The following is an 18,825-nucleotide window of genomic DNA, read 5'->3' on the forward strand; positions in this document are numbered from 1 at the left end:
GGATCAAGAGGGACCTGTCATTAAGTCATCAGAGGAGCATTGCCTCCTGAAGACAGAGCTGCCCCCGTACAGGTGTCTGCGTCCGGCACTCTGGCTAGATAGGGTCACTTACCCCGCCATGTCCTACATTTTAAACTGTAATTCTGTGGATGAGCAGCTGAAGGTACTCCCAGGAAGGACAGTCCCTTTTGAAAAACTTCACCAACCTCAGTGAACCCACCGCATTTGTATGAGGGGGACAAAATCTTCAGACCAAGAGCAGAGAAGTCAGGACAAGTATTTTGCCACCTGGATTGACCTGATGTGTTCTTTTTTAAATTTAATTCCTTTTTTTTTTTTTTTTAGCTATACATGGTGGTAGAATCCATTTTGGTATACTTACACAAGCATGGCGTATATCTTATTCTAACTAGGACCCCATTCTTGGGGATGTATGTGATGCTGAGACCCACTGTGCACATAGGAAGTTATGTCAGATTCTTCCCACTGTCTTTCCTATGCCCATCCCCACTCTTGACCTGATGCATTCTAATGGGAATCGGGAATGAAAAGGGTAGGAGGGAAGGGGATAGAGACTGGGAAGGCCCTTCAGTGTCCATCAACACTGGGGTAAGATCCCAACCATGTAAGTCCTGCCTAGAAAGCACAGCATGGGAAAATGTACCAAGAAGCACTGGGACTGTACTTACGGTTGTGCATTTGGGTGAATGGCAGTTTTTCATTCTAGTTACAAAAGAAAGATTCTGTGTTAAGATAGTGGATAGTGGAGTTTTTCTTCCTCCCTGTTTTCCTCTGCTTTACAGGATTTTTGTAACTAGCTCATCTTACTTAAATATCAAGTAAGAACGTGGTGCTAAAGCTCTGAGTACTTCTGAGAGCTAGTGATTGCTTTTTTGTTTGGTGTTTTAACGAGATATTTTACCCCAATAAGTTTATTTCCACAGTCTTATTTATCTGCATAGTAAACTCCATATGCCTTCCAATTCTACAGCCCATGCTTCCAAGATAGATGTACGTGTTTGTCATACAGGAATGAACGTTGGTGTCAAGTCCTGCCATGTCTGTGCAGTGAAACACTTAGCCAGTTTCACTCAATCTAGTAGCAACGCAGCACGCAAAGAAAAGGCAATCTTAATAAAAAAAGAAAATGTAGTATTTTTCTGGAATGCACCAAGGTAAGTCAAGAATACTCTTTTGTGACTATAGATATTATTACTTGAAACCAATGCATTAATAGTCTTAAAGAATTTCAGGTGCTTATAAGGTAATCACAAAATTGATGTGTCAAGTCAGTTTGTTGGAAATAATCAAAATAGTCCTTTGTAAAATTTTACTTAAATTAAAATGAATGTGCTCACTTAAAGAATATAATATTTCATGCACTAACATTATTTTTTTAAAATCTGAACTTGTTGGGATTAAAAAAGGTGATGATTATCTGTAATCATACCTTTTTTATATCTATATTTTAGGGTATTCCTGACCAGTCAAGGAAATAAATTAACAGATTTCTTAGTCCTTCTGTGTTTGTTTTATGTATTTCAGAATTTAGGATAAAAAGTAGATATAGATCACCTAAAGCTGATTAAGTTCTGTGCTGTGGAATTGGAAGACTCCTGTATTGATCGAATGATGGCATGTCTAGATACATTTTGTTTGTGGGTAAATTGAAGATTCTTACTTTGCTGAGTGAATTTCATTTTGACTTTCCTTGTGAGAGTATTGCCACCTCTTACAGATTGCTCTGGAGGAAGGATCCGTGATTGTCTAAACACTGAAATTGTCTCTTTGCAAGTTCCAGGACATGTACTGGAAGCTAGAAGCTAGGGTGCATTTTCTGCAAATGAAGCAGGTTTTTATCAATTCCTTCAAGTGTGCATAAAAATTGGTGTATAAGAAAAGTCTTGGTGTGAAATACTTTGGTTAGGTTCTTCTAAAAAATCAAAAGGTGATGGGAATTGAAATCACGTGGAACGTGTTATGTGCGGAACCTCCTCTTCTTCCTGTTAGTTGAAGGTACGATTCCACAAACTAGAGTTTGCAGGCGTGTCCTTAGGGAAGGAGGGCTGGATACCTGAGATTAATTTTTTAAAACCACACTGTAGCTGGTCGTGTTCAATGTATTCTCTCTGAACTGTTGTGAATTTAATGGGCCATTCTGTATGTCGGCGGGAGATGTTAGTATGGGGATTATAATGAAGCCTTCCAATCCATATCATTTTAGGCAAAGAGTTGAAAATAGCTTTTCCCCCAAATTATGCTGCCCCAAGCTGTACCTGGGAGGATTTAAACCTCTGAAAATGAGCAATTTCATTCTGCTGTGGGATACTTGTGGGAGGACTCCAGCTAAAACACACACACTCAAAACAGAATGGTAATAAAGTGATTAACATCCTCGATTTGCATGTGAATTCCACCCAAATGTATCATGTTTAAAAGGATCTTTAGTTATTTCAACTGCCTGGGTGGCTCTCTGGAGTTCCATCCAGAGAATGCCACAGGTGTCAGAGACTGGTTTGAGGTCTTCAGTACTTTGTGTTTCTAAGTATGCCCTTGGGATATAATATGTGCATGATATGTAAACACATATATGTAAACATCCTAATTTTCACACATTATTTCAGAATTAATATAATTTATAACTACATTTGAGGTTTTTTTGTATTAGTCTCAACTTAGAGTCTATGGGACTCAGAAGTTCAAACCAGAACCTCTTTTTTTTTTTTTCAAAAGAGGAAATATAAATTGCTTTAAATATTCTTTCAGTAATCATCATAAAAAGCAAGTTGAATTATTATTTTTTTTTGTAAACAAGTGGGGTACATGGTGTTTCTCTGTACATGGAGTAAAGGCATACCATTTGTGTAATCATAATTTTACATAGGGTAATGTTGTTTGATTCATTCTGTTATTTTTTCCCTCCCCCCCCACCCCTCCCACCTGTCTTTTCCCTCTATACAGTCCTTCCTTCCTCCATTCTTTCCCTCCTCCCTAACCCTAACTCTAACCCTAACACTAACCCCTCCCACCCCCCATTATGTATCATCATCCACTTATTAGCGATATCATTCATCCTTTGGTTTTTTGAGATTGGCTTATCTCACTTAGCATGATATTCTCCAATTTCATCCATTTGCCTACAAATGCCATAATTTTATCATTCTTTATGGCTGAGTAATATTCCATTGTATATATATACCACAGTTTCTTTATCCACTCATCAATTGAAGGGCATCTAGTTTGGTTCACAATCTGGCTATTGTGAATTGAGCAGCTATGAACATTGATGTGGCTGTATCTCTGTAGTATGCTGGTTTTTAGTCCTTTGGGTATAGGCCAAGGAGTGGGATAGCTGGGTCAAATGGTGGTTCCATTCCAAGTTTTCTAAGGAGTCTCCACACTGCTTTCCAGAGTGGCTGCACTAATTTGCAGCCCCACCAGCAATGTAAGAGTGTACCTTTTTCCCCACCTCCTCGCCAACACCTATTGTTGCTTGTATTCTTGATAATCGCCATTCTAATTGGGGTGAGATGGAATCTTAGGGTGTCAAACCAGAACCTCTTTATACAACATTTATCTGTTTAAGCAACATGGAGGGAATGACCCACAAGTCCTCAACACACAAGCCACAGAGCCACAGTTTCCATCCCAGGTGCTCTGGCGTGGGGTGTGGGAGGCTCCCGTGCCCACAGACTCTGAGCTGCATGGGCTCGAGTTCCTGGGCTCAGAGGGAAGCCGTCTGTCCTCCTCAGCCACCTCTTCTCAGCCTGTCCTCATCTGACGTGATCTAAGCTGCTTAGTGTCACTGGAGACTTTCCTTCCCATCACTTCTGGGTGGCTTTTTTGGCAGTGGATGTTCCTAGCAGTTCATTTCTTTCTGGTTACCCTACTTTTTTCAGGCTGGTCCAAGTACGTTTAAAATTTTTCTGTTCCCGCAGTCAGCCTGGTTTCCCCTCATCCTGGGTGGGGCCGGCACTTCTGGCTGAGGGCGCTGTCTTTCCCTGCCATTCCTCTCCCCCCTTCCCTGCCTCCCTTCCCCTCCCTTCCCCTCCCCTTCTCTTATTTATTTATGATTTTTTTAACCTGCCGGTAGAGTATACTTTGAAATATTATACACGCCTAGAATAAGTATAACTCGTTCCACTTAGGATCCCATTACTGTGGTTGTACATGATGTGCTGTCACATTGGTCATCTATCTATATGTGAGGACAGGACAGATATGTCTGATTCATTCTGCTGTCTCTCTCATTACCATTCCCCTCCCTTCCCTTCATTCACCTTTGTCTAGTCCAATGAACTTCTAATCTTCCCCTCCTGTGTTGTGGGTTAGCAGAGATTCCCTGGAAAACTTGGAATGGAACCACCCTTTTTCCCTGTTATCCCACTCCAAAGGACTTAAAATCTGCATGCTACAGTGACCCCAACCACTTCAGTGTTTATAGCTGCTCAATTCACAATACTTAAGCTATGAAACCAACCTAGGTGCCCTTCAACAGATGAATGGATAAAGAATGTGGTGTATCTACACAATGGAATATCACTCAGCCATAAAAAAGAATGAAATTATGGCATTTGCTGGTAAATGGATGGAACTGGAGACTATCAGGTTAAGTAAAATAAGCCAGTCCCCCAAATCCCCTTTCCTGTTGAAACTGGGGCCTCCTGCATTCGGGAGAACTCTGCTCCACCACTGAACTGTGCCCCAACGCCCTTCCCATTCCTTTCCTGATTGTAGATTCACCCCCTGCCCCCCGATGAAGCTGATTCTCGAAGCCATCATATTCTAGACACGGGCTCTTAGAATTCATGTTCATGTCTAGATTCACAATGACTTCATGAAGTCTGTCTGCCATCCCAAGACCCCGGAGAGGACACATTCTTGTGTTACAGGAACCCACTTATCTGGCACCTGCTTGTTCTTGAAGTCTGCACGGTCACTCACCTCACGGTGTGGGTCTCGGACCGGAGCCCACCTGTGGGCCAGACACCTGGGAAGAGGCGGAGAGGCATGTCCATATCCAGATGATCCAGGTGTGATCTCTTACATGGTGTCCAGGACTGGTCGGCATTTTGGATGGAAAAGGCCCAATCGCTGATCCAATCAGCTCTCCTGAGGGTGAGAGGTGGGGAAGGGGGGGAGGGGCTAGGTAGGAAGTAGAGGGAGAGAGAGGCAGAAGCAGGTGTGATTTTCCATCTGGTGTTCTGCTCACTGCACCCGGAGGTTAGCTCTACCTCTGGGGGGGTTGCTCACAGCACTTTTTAATTTCAGTGCAGTCCCTTACTCCCCAGTTACATCAATGGTCTCCAGAAAACACACACCCTTCAGGGCATTTGTTTGTACTGCCGACTTGAAAATTTCCTTATTTTACCCTCTAATTAATGGTCAGGTCCATGAACTGCAGAGCGAAGCCTCATCTGGAAGGAGCAGGAAGCCATGGAGAAGTGCCACGTTCTCCGTGACCAGAGGGAGGTAATGCACAGAGCTGTCTCTGCAGCGAGGAAGCAGAGACCAACGTCCAGGCGAGGAGTTAGGGACTGACCCAGGGAGAAGGTCAGGCTCATATGGCAGCTTGGATGGAAGATCCTGGGGGGTTGGCAAGACCTTTAGTTTCTGGGCCATGATGTGCCTGAGGGTCACCTCATTACAGAACCAGGGCTGGCACGTGCGTGCTCTCTGAAGCCCCAGACACATGGTGAGACTCACGGTCAGTGAATCCGATTCCAGAGAGAGCAGGTCTCCTGGTCCATCACTCTTGTGTGTCAGGGACACTGAAAAGTCTCCTGCGCCAGGGGCCCGAATTCTGTTTTTACATTTCCCATGAAGGGATTTTCCCTGCTCCTTCCATCAACCACTTCCATGTTTAATGTCCCCCCAAAAGGAAAATCGTCTTTTCAAGCCTGCCTTGGTTTCCTGGGTCCCCTCCCCTGACCACAGAGAGCGGTTGAGCACCATTTCCACATAGAGGATTTGATAGGTGTTAATTCTGTCCCTCAGATTTTCTTTCCCCAGCAAAATAATCCTAATGCCTTTAGCTTTTCTTCATTGAGTTGTTGATAAAGCGTCCTGTAATTGGTTAATGGGGTGGGGACTTTTGAGCCCCTGTACCGTGCCTGGAGTTGTAGTCATTTCCTGTGTATGTAAGTGAACTTGACTCTCTTTGTGAGATGAAGAAACATACTGAACCTGAACTCAGTTTCTGGGGAATATGGGAAAATTGGCAAGCAGCACTTCTCTGATCTCTAGATTTATTTCATAGTCTTTATTAAGTCAATTTTCATTTTTATCGAAGTAATTCCCACACACAGATTAAAATCAAACGGGGCTAACGGGTTTGACGTTGTGACTGCAAACATATAGCCTGTACTTCTAAGTGTCAGGCGTGTTCAAAACGCTTTACAGGGATGGACTCGTTGAATAATTGCGTTACTGTTACTATCTCTGTCTTGCAGAGGGACAGCAGGCACTAAGGGATTATTCAGGGACCTGAGTCACAGAGCTTGGAATTGGTAGAGATGGGAGGTCAGCAGCACCCTGGCACCAGGACTCTGTCCCTGCAGCTCTGCTCTCACCCCGTCCCCTCCTGCCCACACTCGCGTGCCTTCCCAGAGACAAACACTCTGAACTCTTGCTGGCCTTCCACTTTCTGACACTTGCCTCTATATTTCTAAATAATTCATGTTCAGCGTCACTCGCTCATCAGTTTTGTTGCTGAGCCCCGTTCCGTGGACGGTGAGGCCGCTCCGCACATCCTTCTTGCTTCTGACTCAAGCTCTTCTCCCCTTGTCTCACCATTTCCCATTCATTCGTGGTTACCTTGTTGTAACCATGCAAAGTTTTTATTGTTTATGAACCAAGTTGTTTATATTTATTACATTTTCTTTCTCATTTAATCCTTTTTTTCTGAAACAAATAATTGCTTCATTTTGCATTTGCTTGGTTGCTTGGTGACCCTTCTTACGTCTCTCCGAACGTTCCTCCCAATGTCAGGTTTTTCCAAATGTTCAAGTGTATAACATCCCCACTCGATGCGCACTCTCTGAAGCTCTCTCTGGGAACGCCCACTGTCTTATGGTCAATGGCCCGTTGGTCTCTGGGCTTACTGTGCGGCTCTCGTCTGGACGGTCCTTAGCACTTGGTCTTACTTCCTAGATCCCATGTCTTCCCTTTCTTGATTTGCTCCTGTGGTCTTGTTATCTGTTGTATCAAAACCACTCCAAAGCTCATGGCTTAAATCCGTTACTTACCCGCCGTTCAGTGGGTCAAGGGGGTGGCTCTCCTGTACCAGGAGAGGTGGCAGAGTGACAGGGCACTGGGACATCAGCAGCTGGCGTGGGCTTGCTTGTTTTGCAGAGTCAGGGTGGTTCTCACAGTGTTGGCTGGAAGTCAAGCAGAGCGCCAATGTGCAGCCTGTCCGCCTGGCTTGGGCCCTGCCCAGCATGGCAGATGGGATCTGTAAAGGACTAAGCCAAGAATGAGCCTTTTAACACACCCAGAGGGAATCTGGAAAACTTCTCAGTATCTAGCTCTGAAAGTCCTAGAATGTCCCTTGCTCTGCTTTCTACTGTCTGGCAAAATCACGGCTATAGTTTGGATCTGGAATGTGTCCCAACACCCCGTGCATTAAAGGCTTGGTCTGATTCACATGGCACTACTGAGAGGTGGTGGAAGTTTTAAGACCCGGGACCTAGTGGGAGCTCTTAGGTCACAGGATTTATCTTCAAGGGGCTTGTGGGATACTGGTCTTTTTCTTTGCTTTGCTTTTCCTCCTGACAGCCAGGAGGAGAGCAGATTTCCTCTGCCATGTACTCTTTCCATGATCTGCTGCCTTACCACAGTACGAAAGGCAAAAAGGCCAAATGATCATGTACTGAAACCTCTGAAACTGTGAGCCAAACTAAACTAAATTTAACCTTTCTTCCTTATAAGTTGATTATCTCAGATATTTTGTTATGGTAGTGAAAAGCTGACTAACAATCACTAAAGCAATCACAGATTTCAGGGAAAGGAATTAGATATTCTCTCTTAAAGTGAGGAGCCCCATGTGCCTAGAAGGAGAGAGACATGAGTTGGAAACCATCTCTGAGACCAGCTACCATGTTAGAGCAATGCTGCTATCATAAATAAAACCTAGCATTCCCCTGACTTAACACAGTAACATTTTATTTCCCATGCACATGTCTCTTTTCATCCTTTCTTTTCCATATTCCATGTCTGGTTCCTCATTCCCCTTGAAAATTGGGGTTCTCTGCTTTAGGCTGTAGGATGGAGAGAGAGAGAGGATATAGGAGACACTCGGCTTCTATCTCTCTGGGACCAGAAATAGCACACATCACTTCTGCCGCCATCCTGTTGTTGAGAATCAGTCACATGCTAAACCCAAACACAAAGGGGGCTGAGAACAGTAGTCCCTGGGTAGGTAGAAACTAAGGTCAGAAGACAGACATGGTTTTTGGAGGACAGTTAGTTGTATGTGCCATGCTTCTTTGTAGGAGTACAATTGCCAATAGGTTCTGATTAAAATGGTGATAAATACATCTTTTGATCTTTCACATCAAGAAATTAGCTTAATCTAGCCTTCCCCTTGGTAAACAGATCAACTGGGTGGAGAATTTTAGAATAAAATAATTTTCCTTCTTACTTTTTAAAAATAATCGAATTTGTTTTAATTAGTTATACATGGTAGTAGAATGCACTTTGATACATCATATATAAGTGGAGTATAATTTCTCATTCTTCTGGTTAAATATGATATAGAATCCCACTGGTGGTACACTTACATATGTACATGAGGTAATAAGTCTATTTCACTCTACTATCCTTCCTACCCTCATATGCCCTCCCCTCCCTTCACTCCCCTCTAATTAATCTAAAGTAAGTCTATACTTCCCTACCCCCCTTTGCCTTAGTGTGACTTAGCATTGGCATATCAGAGAAAAAATTCAGCCTTTGGTTGTTTTGGATTGGTTTATTTTGCTTAGCATGATATTTTCCAGCTCCATCCATTTACTGGCAAATGCCATAATTTCATTCTTCTTAAGGCTGAGGAATATTCCATCATATATATACACCACATTTTTTAATCCATTCATCCATTGAAGGGCGCCTAGGTTGCTTCCATAGTTCAGCTGTTGTGAGTTGAGCTGCTATAAACATTGATGTGGCTGTGTCACTGTAGTATGATGATTTTAAGTCCTTGGTGTACAAACCGTGGAGCGGGATAACTGGGTCAATGGTGGGTCCATTCCAAGTTTTCTGAGGAATCTCCATATCACTCCCCATAATGGTTTCACCAATTTGCAGTCCCACCAGCCATATATGAGTGTACATTTTCCCCATATCCTCTCTCTTACTTTTGAAGGCATTGCTTCACATGGACTAGGTCCATGAATCTGATGCATTTTGATTCTTGTTCTTTGAATGTGGATAACTTTCTTTCTTTTCTGTTTTTCTTTCTGTAAGGTTTGAAGATCATCCACTAAACTCTGAACTCTGGGTATTATTTTACTATGGTTTAGTTTGGTGTTTCCATCTAAAGTTTTGTAGCACTTGGTGGGCCCTTAATACTGATAGGCTTCATTTATAGGAAAAATTTTCAGCATCATTTCTTTGATAAATTTTTTTCTTCTGATTCTCCTTTTTATCTTTTACTCCTATTAGGTATTGGGTATTTTGGACTGCTTGTCTGATTTTCTTATCTTCCTCTAGTCTTTCTCTTTTAGATCTACTTTCTGATTGGTTCCTCCAACTTTATCTTTCAGCTTTTATTGAAATAAAATTTTTTGACTATCAACCATTAAAATTTCAACAAAATATCTTTCATGTGGTCTGGATTTTACCTTGAAACAGCATCTCATTCTTCTTCCTAGGATGCATTATCTTCTCTTGTCTTTCTGAACATATTAATCACATATTTTTTTTAAATGTATTCCTTCTTCTATAACTTCCAGATTCTACTATCTTATTTTGGTCTCTATCTTTGATGTTAGAACGATGTTCACATAGCTAGTGAGTTTTTCCTCAAGAATTTGCCTTTGAGAATCAAATAGTTAAGAATTAGTGACTAAGATGCACCCTGCACCTGGGTTGGCCTCCCTCTTCCCACCATAGGCCTCCCTGCACAGTGGTCTCAAAGCTAGTTGTTCCTTCGGTTGGGTCGTCCCCCCATCGACACTTGGAAACCCTCTGGGTCTGTCCAGTTTCCTCCCAAGCACGGTGCCCTTGGTGCTCCGGGGGCTGCTGAGCTGTAGGAAGCAGGCTGGGGCATGAGGCCTGGGGTGGGGTGGTATCTATTTCCAGTCCCCAGGCTTCATCCTTGTCTTTACTATCTCTGCCTATCATCTGCAAACGCAGAGCTTTGTGGATTAATTTCTCCAAATGGTAAGTTTCAGGATTCCTCCAGGGTTGTGGGGTGAGCTGGTGCATGCCTGGTTGCTCGGGGTTAGGAGGAGGCGCCTTCGGTCCCTAGCAGGTGTTGCTGCTCGGCTCCCACACTCCACTGTGCCTGCCTCCTGCACCCAGGCCTGGCCTCCTGTTAGCTTTGGCAGTGTTCACAGCTGCTTTCAAGTTTCCAAAGAAGCTGCTGCTTTTCCGACTGCTTCCTGCCTTTCCACGTTTTGAAGTATTTCACCCGTCACCGTTCCCTCTCATAGTCAGCTTTCCCTGGTGGGTTTATAGCTTTTCCTTCCTTTAAGTTCATTTCGCAGGGTTTTGGACAAGACAAAAGGGAGGATGATCTATTGCTTCCAGGGCTTCACATGGTTGAGGGGCCCACAGTTCCTAAAGTTGTCCTTTTGAGTTACAATTACAGGCCTAGACTTTTCCCCCAAGCACGGAAGCCTAGGCCAGAAGTGACTTCCGGTGGCACCTACCTCATTTACTTCTCCTAAAAGACAATCAGGAGTTGCTGAATGGGAAGCCCAGGTGAGTAAAAGATGATGGATCTCTTGCTCCTTGGTCTTATAGGGACTACTAGTAGAAAGCAAAAACTTTGCAGTCACAAAGATCTGGCTGTGAATACCAGCTCTGCCTCTACTAGGACAATTTGTGTGTGACCTAGGGTCATTTGCTCATCCTCTCTGACCTTTGTTTCACAATCTCTAAAGTACTAATAGAACCTACTTGGTAGAGATGTTTTGAGAACTTAAAGTAATGATGGTAGAAAGTGGTCTATTAGTGAGACTTAATAAATTGGAGCTGATTTTATTTCTGCTGAAGTATTGCCATGACTAGCAAAAAAGAGAAAGTTTCTAGGGCTACTGACATATTCTTTCTCAGTTCCGAACAACAGGACACTAGCAAACCACAACTATTTAAAGAAAAACCTCATTTAAATACTTGAGGAAAGCTATCTCCTTATCTTTCCCATAAATCTTCTTCTTTGCTTCTCATAATGCAGAAATGAGTTCCAGGCTTGGAGATAGCAATATCAGGGCAATATTTTATAGTGTTATTGCATTTTGTATCCAAACATGCCCTGAGGATTTTATAAGCAAAGATGAAATTTCTTCACATCCCTGTGGCATAGGCATTTCATTACTAAATTTATAGACAGATAAACAGTGACTCACAAAAATGAAAACTTTCTCCCCCAACCTTGGCTCTGACTAATGGAATCCAGCAGCAAATGGCTCTCTGTGCACCTTTGTGCACCTTATATTCACATTTTGCAACACAGACACCCCATGTACCTAGAGAGTGACGTGAAAGTGAGATTAGAGTAGAGGTTTGTCATTAAGACACCAGGGATTTATTGAGGCTGGACCAGTGTGGGGGCGGGGATTACACGGAGCCCCTCTGAGATGAAATGCTGCACGGTCTGGGTTTTACTGGAGTGCAGAGGAGAAGGTATAAGAGAACTTGCTACTCTGCGCTTATGTGGCTTGAGAAAATTTGCTCACCTTCTCTGAACCTTAGTTTCTTTATCTACGCATCTTCCATTCTTCTGATTACTGGCTGTGGTCCTGTGGATGCCATTCAACTTAACAAGTGTGAATCGTCTACCTACTATGTGCCAGTTATCCTCAAGGCCAGCACTCCACTGATTTGTTTTCTCTTTATCAAGAAAAGAAGCCCCAGATTTTCTAATATTCATCCATAGTTCCAAAATGTGCACAAAATTCTCTGAGATTAGTCCCTAGTGATATAGAATTTGATTGAATTCAGTAAGTATTGATTAATTGTTATCTGTGCCAAGCTTCACTAGGCAGGATCAGTGAGGGTTTCAAAGAGGAATAAAAATGTAATTCTTGCTCCTCCAAAGCTCGCACTCCAGAGGAGAGGGTGGATATGAGCAGAATAGGCCTAAATACAAAGAATATGGTGTCAGGTGCCTGGACAGAGGCCTCCAGATCCTAGAGGAGACAGAGGAAGAGAGCTCTGCCCCGGAAGGACCTGCCCCGGAAGTGGCACAGAGCAGAGGATCTCTGAGCCCAAAGGGAAAGGATGGGGTTTCGATAAGAGGCGAAGACAGGGGCAGAGTTCCCGGAGGAGGGTTAGCCTGCAACGTGGCAATCCGGCGTGATGTCAAATGGGTACACGTGGCAGGAGCGGAAGCTTGATGTCTGCTTAATAAAACTAGCAGGAGACGATTGGAGGGGAATGTCTGTTCTTTGGCTCACTGTCCCCACATTTAAAAAGGGTAACTAACATAAAATAACTTATACCCAGGCTTCTTCAAACTCTGCAACTTGATTTTTTTGAAGATAAATGAGGGGTAGGTTAGTTTTACAATGCCTACTAAAGAACCTCAGTAAGATCCCTGAGGTGGCTGAGAGGGTAGGGCACGCAGCAATCTCCAAAAGAGAGAAGCTTGACGTGTATGTGTGTGTGTGTGTGTGTGTGTGTGTGGAATTGGTCCAGAGGTGTTCTACCACTAGACTGCCTTCCAGCCCCCCTTTTAATTTTATTTTGAGACAGGGTCTCTCTAAGTTGCCCAGGCTGGCTTTAATGTGTGATTCTCCTGCTTCAACTTCCAGAGGAGCTGAGGTGACAGGTGTGTACCCCTGCACCTGGTTGCTTTATGTTCTGTTGAAAACTTCTGAGTGAAAGTCCTAACGGTCACAGCTCAGGCGAGGTGCTACTATTCCCCAGGCCAAGTACAATGGAATGAAATGCGGGGTTTCTAAGAAGATGGTTACTTTCTCTTGAACCCTTGGTAGAAAGTTCTTGAAGTGAAGTTCTTAAAGTTTAGGAAGGAACATCTCCTTGGATAATGATGGAATAACTGGCACCCAACTAGCCCTCACACTGAAAACAAATATAAAACTAGGATAGCATTATCCTAGACTCCCTGGTAGACCTTGTAGACATTGTAGATTTAATATTCAGTCAAGGATTTAAGGAGACACCTGTGCAAATTTGTGGAGCCCTTTCTCTTTTTAGCTCTGTCCTCTATGGTACCATTCTGGGTAAATTCTATAAATTCCGGGTAACTCACCAGCCCCAATCTCTTATTTCTGTCTCCACAATTCTGGCAGACTTGGTGTGCTCTGCTTGGGATCCATCTTCCTGCACTTCAATCTGAAAAGTGTCTCTAGGAAGAAAACTAGGGAAATCAGGAGGCCCAGCCCATGTTCCATTTATTAATTTTTTGCTTTTTAGCTTCAAATCTTCTTCATTGCTAGGTTCTTGACGGCTACCTCCTTTATTTCCTTCTTTCAAAAATCACAGTCCAGTGCTGTTTATTTGCCAATGTCTGGAAAGAGTTATTTCACATATTTTTTCCTGGTTTTATGGTTGTTTACAGTGGGAGGGCTAGTTGGGTACCAGTTATTCCATCACTGTCAAAGGAGATGTTCCTTTCTAAACTTCATAAACCATGCATATATTTAGGTGGATGTCAAGTAAGAACCTGGAATTGAAAAATCAGACTTCTTTTGGTCATTTTTTTCTACCAACTGTTATAAAACAATGACTGACCCAGAGACAGCAAAGCTGGAAGGTAATCCATCTTGTAGCACCAATTATCCCTGCCCATTGGCCCCAGGCTTCCATCTGGAGAAGGCTGGCAGTGTTGTTCTAAGATATTCAGAGATGGTGGAGTGCCTAGATGGGGTCCATCAATTCAGTGCTCTTTGTGAATACCTTACTCTATTTGTCACCTGGATAAGTGAAGCCGTGCTCATAGGTTGATGAATAGATGGCCAAAACAAGCAAAGTCAGGAAATAAAAAGAAAACTGTGCAGGACTAAGGATGTGACATGAGACCTAACTCAAATTCCTTTTTTTAAAAAAAATGCATTTATTTTTATTTTTAAAGAAAAATGCACACACAGAAATGAGTCACCAACTCTAATTCTTGAAAGGCTATCATGTGGAAGAAAGATTGTAGTTGCTGTAAATGAACCAAGCAAAAGGAGTAGGATCAATGGGTGTTCTATAGGAAAGAATCATCTGTTGAATTGAATAAAAGAACTTTCTAGTAAACAAAGCTTTCCAAAGATAAAAGATGCAGTGACTTCCTCTCACTGAAGGTGTATGTTTTTGATTGCTTGCCAAACAACCACAAATTGCCACTGATTTGGCAGCTTAAAACAATACCCTTCATTATCTCACAGTTCTGTTGGTCAGAAGTCCAGGCAACCTTAGCAGGTTACTCTGCTTAGGGTCTCAGAAGCTGATGTCAAAATGTTGGCTGGCCTGGGCTGTTTTACCTGCAGGCTTTGGGGAGAATCTACTTCTAGTTCACCCAGGTCGTTGGCAGAACTCGGTTCTGCAATGCTATATGGCTGAGGTCCCAGTTCCTTGCAGGCTGTGAGCCCGGAGTTGTTCTTAACTTTTGGAGCTCACCTGCAGTTTTTGACTTGTCTCTGCCATCTTCAACACCAGCAATAGAGAGCCAAATCTTTCTTGTGCTTCCAATTTCTCTGACAGAGAGCCAACAGCCGGAGAGAATTATTTGCTTTTAAGGACTCACGTGGTTAGATTAGATTCATCCATCCAGTCTCCTTTTTCGAAGGCAAATTGTGTCACATAACACAACACAGTCATAGGAGTGATATTTCTTCACATTCACTGGTTCCAGGCACTTGAGGGAATGGAATCTTGGGAATTAGTTTGGAATTCTGCCTCCCCCAGGACAAATCCCAGCAGAGAATGGATGACCACTCAGCATGGAGATCTCCAAGCTTCTCAAACAGAAGGGGCCCTTATACTAGATCAACTTTAAAGTCCTTCTTAGTCCTGAAATTTTATGAGTATTTTGTTTAAAACATGGTTCAAAAAAAAGTTGCTGCACACAGGGACATATTGACTCAAAATTATAAATTTAACTGATCGTTATTCTAACATTGGATAATCAACTTGCATCTCAGCAGATCTCTTTGGTTACAAGTCTAGGTCTACATATTTCTCTTGCTTCCTCCACCAGCAAAGGTATTTCTCTAGTCGTACACTACTGCTACTTCCACTCCCCACCAGAGTTCCTGATCTACATCTGCTCCACTCAAAAATGCTCACAGGAGCTTGTTATGGTTTGGATCTTGAACATCTGCCACAGGTCATGTGTTGAAGCTTTGGTTACCAGTCAGTGGTATTAATGGGAGATGACAGAACCTTTGGGAGAAGGGGCCTCACTGAAGGAAGTTAGGTCATTGGGGACATGGCCATGGAAGGGGTATCATGACCCTGGCCCCTTCCCCTCTCTTCTTTCCTCCACCATGCACTCCCCGCCATGACGATCTGCCTCATCACAAGCCTAGAAACCATGGAACCAACAGACCATGGACTGGAATCTCTGAAACCATGAGCCAAAATAAATGTTTCCTCCTTTAAGTTGTTTATTGCAGGTGTTTGTCACAGCCATAAGAAAGCCGACTAACAGCTGAAACTTTCATTCATTCCTTGGCATTTTTTTTTTTTTTTTAGTTGTTTCTAAGTGATGAATTCTGTTCGAGGTAATTTAAAGTTTCCAAGGGAAAGGAAGCCATGGCATCTTTCCCCAAGGAGTTCAGGAGGGGAAACAAGATAATCGATGTAGAAGACCAGGTACGGCCTTTTAAACAAATTGGTCGCGGGAGGGCAGAGGCATAATGCCTGAGCATCAGCAGGGAAGAGACGTCCTTTTCTTTTTAGTGAACTTAGGAAGTGTGCTGGGGAAGAGCTGGTTTGCCTTGGATCTGGCCCTCAAAGAATGAGAAGGACTTGGACCATGGGGGTGGGAAATTGAACTTCAGGCGGAGGGAGTCGCAGGGATGAAGCTGGAGAACAGGCTTGAGTCCTGTCTGGGCCGTCAATGAGGCTGGTGCGGGAGCCGCAGGGGCGCTCTGCTGGGTCTGTGTAACAATGACGTCAACTCCTCCCAACAAACCTCACAGGAACAGGACAATTCCGATCTTCACAGAGAGCACACGCCCGGCATTCTAACGGCACACAGTAAACTCCAACAACAAGCAGTCACCTAAAATATTCCTGGGGAAGAAAGAGCACCCCACTTCATTCTGTTGGCTCATTTCCCTTTGCCTTTGATTCTCCTTGTTCCTGGGCTGTGGTTTGAAGCTTCTTTTGTGTGTGTGTCCATGAAGCCTGTGCGATGCTGTGAAAGCCCTGGATAGACTTTATATTCATTCTATGGTTTTCCCGTCAGCTGCTTCACCTAGGTCTCTCGAAAGCCTGTTTTTAATCAGATGCAACGTACATATTCAAAGCCGGTTTTAAAATTCATTTTAAAAATAAAATCAGATCAATTTTACTTGTTTAAGTATTCCCATGTTGTCATCCTTTGACTGCAGAGGCTTATTCTATACAACAACTTTATGAACCATAATTCAAAAGAAGTCTCACAGGGTGCAGGGCTGGTGACTCAGAATATGCCATCCCTGGGGACAGCCACCAGCTTAGGTGACAGCTATTGTGGCCTTTGCTTAGGCTTCTCATCAAAACTGGCTCCCAGAAATGTAGCCCCCTGCCATCTAGCCCCTGCCTCCTGTCGTCTTAGAGGGTCCTTCCAGATGGTGCATCCAAAGGGCATCGCTGCCTCGAAGCCACAGAGACCTGTATTTTCTCTGGTTCCACAGTTTAATAGCTGTGTGACCTCAGGAAATCACCTCTCTTCTGTTAGTCTATGAGGATAAATTAGATCCCATGTAGAAATGATTTCTCCATATCAGATGCCCAATACCATTTGAGTTCATGTCATTTGTTGGGCACGTTAATTTTAATTTTCAAAACCTATTTCTTATCTGGCTTCTTTAACAGACTGCAGCATTTGGCAAAGACTGGTTGACCTTTATTCTGCATGCTGACCTCTGCATTCAACATGTTGAGAGCGTAGAGCGGAAAACAGATGCACTCCGACACTTCCTCAGATGTGTCCTCAGGGGCACCGTCCTGAGTGCTGGAGATGAACATGCCTAGTGACTGAGATGCAGGAGCTGGAGGAGCTGCAGGGAGGGATAGTTGGCTCGTCACAGGGAGATCTTATGCAGTAGAGTCTTGGCATTTGAGGATTTAGATGCATGGTCTTGACGATTCATGACACAGGCAATCCCAGGACCTATCTGCCTGTTGTCATTTATGATCTAGCTAGGAGGCGGAATGAGTTTCCTGAAGCCACAGCGTGGCTAGTAACCGTGGCTGACTCCTGGGCCCCACATCTCCCTCTTCTCCCCTGGTCCTAGGCCAGCTTCCTGGGGCCCAGTTCATCTTTCCATTTCTACTTGGAATGCTTCCGGGGAGATTCCTCAAATACAGACCCAAGAGCCTGACATTCAGACAGACCGTCTGCTCTGGCCTGCCTGCGTCCACCTGCTTGCTCCGTCTTGTTGTTCTGACCCAGGAATACCCTCAGGGAGACCTAATCCCTGTCTCTCCAGGTGGGGCTTCGTGTTGGAACGAATGGCATTCTAGCACTGTACTGTTGACTTAGAAGTTTTTCTTTCTTGGTTAACAGTGGCAAGCTTGTCATTTTCCCTCTGACGCAGTGTCTCTGTCACTCATCTTTGAAACCTGCACCAGTCCATATCGCCCCAGTGTCTGTTCTCAATAAAGCACCTCTCCCAGGTTCCCCGTAAATACAGTGTGTGCAAAATCTTAGTTGTCAATCTAGATGTATAAAGGTTGTGATGGACGATTGAATTTAAGTTATAATTGTCCAGGAAAAAGTGAAATTATCCACAAGACTTTTCTGATTCTACAAAACCCTTCTCAGTCCGACTGTGCTAAGGGGAAAGTGGAGGGTAGGATTCCCTTCGCCATTGAAGCTGGCATTCAGCCTGGCTCCTCTTCTGCTATGAAGCGTTCAGCATTAGCTTTGCCCAAGCTGATCAGAGGCATCTGCAGAGCAGGTGGAGCTATCAGGTCCCATCATTCTTAGAAGGCAGAGGGCAGTTAGAAATTCAAACGCTGGGCGAGAGATCGGTGTCCTATGACGATACGATGTGCAGTTTGTGGAAGGTTTAGTATGTGCTTGTCATTGCGTCAAATGCTTTTTGTGGATTTTTCTCCACGATTGCTCATAAAAATGTGAGATGCTTTTATTATTCACATTTGACAGTGAGCATAGCTGGTCTCACTTGACCGGTGGTAGAGTCCTGTGCAGAGTCCAGTAGCCAGTTACAGAGCATAGGTTCTTAAGTAAGATGCATTCTGGTGTTTCACATACAAAAGAGTTCCATACCATACATGTTGAAATTATTATAGATCCATAGAGATCATTTAATTTTTTGAATTATATTTTACATCCATTTGCTTACAAAAATATGTGGTCCAGATCAGTATATCCTAAACTTCCCCAGCAATAAGGCTCACAGCTAATGCATATTAAATAGAAAGACTGTCAGGTCTTGCACATACAGAATCTGATTCAGTGTGGACCTGAATTACTGA

This window comes from Sciurus carolinensis, chromosome 13 (assembly GCF_902686445.1).
Source record: "Sciurus carolinensis chromosome 13, mSciCar1.2, whole genome shotgun sequence".
NCBI lineage: Eukaryota > Metazoa > Chordata > Mammalia > Rodentia > Sciuridae > Sciurus > Sciurus carolinensis.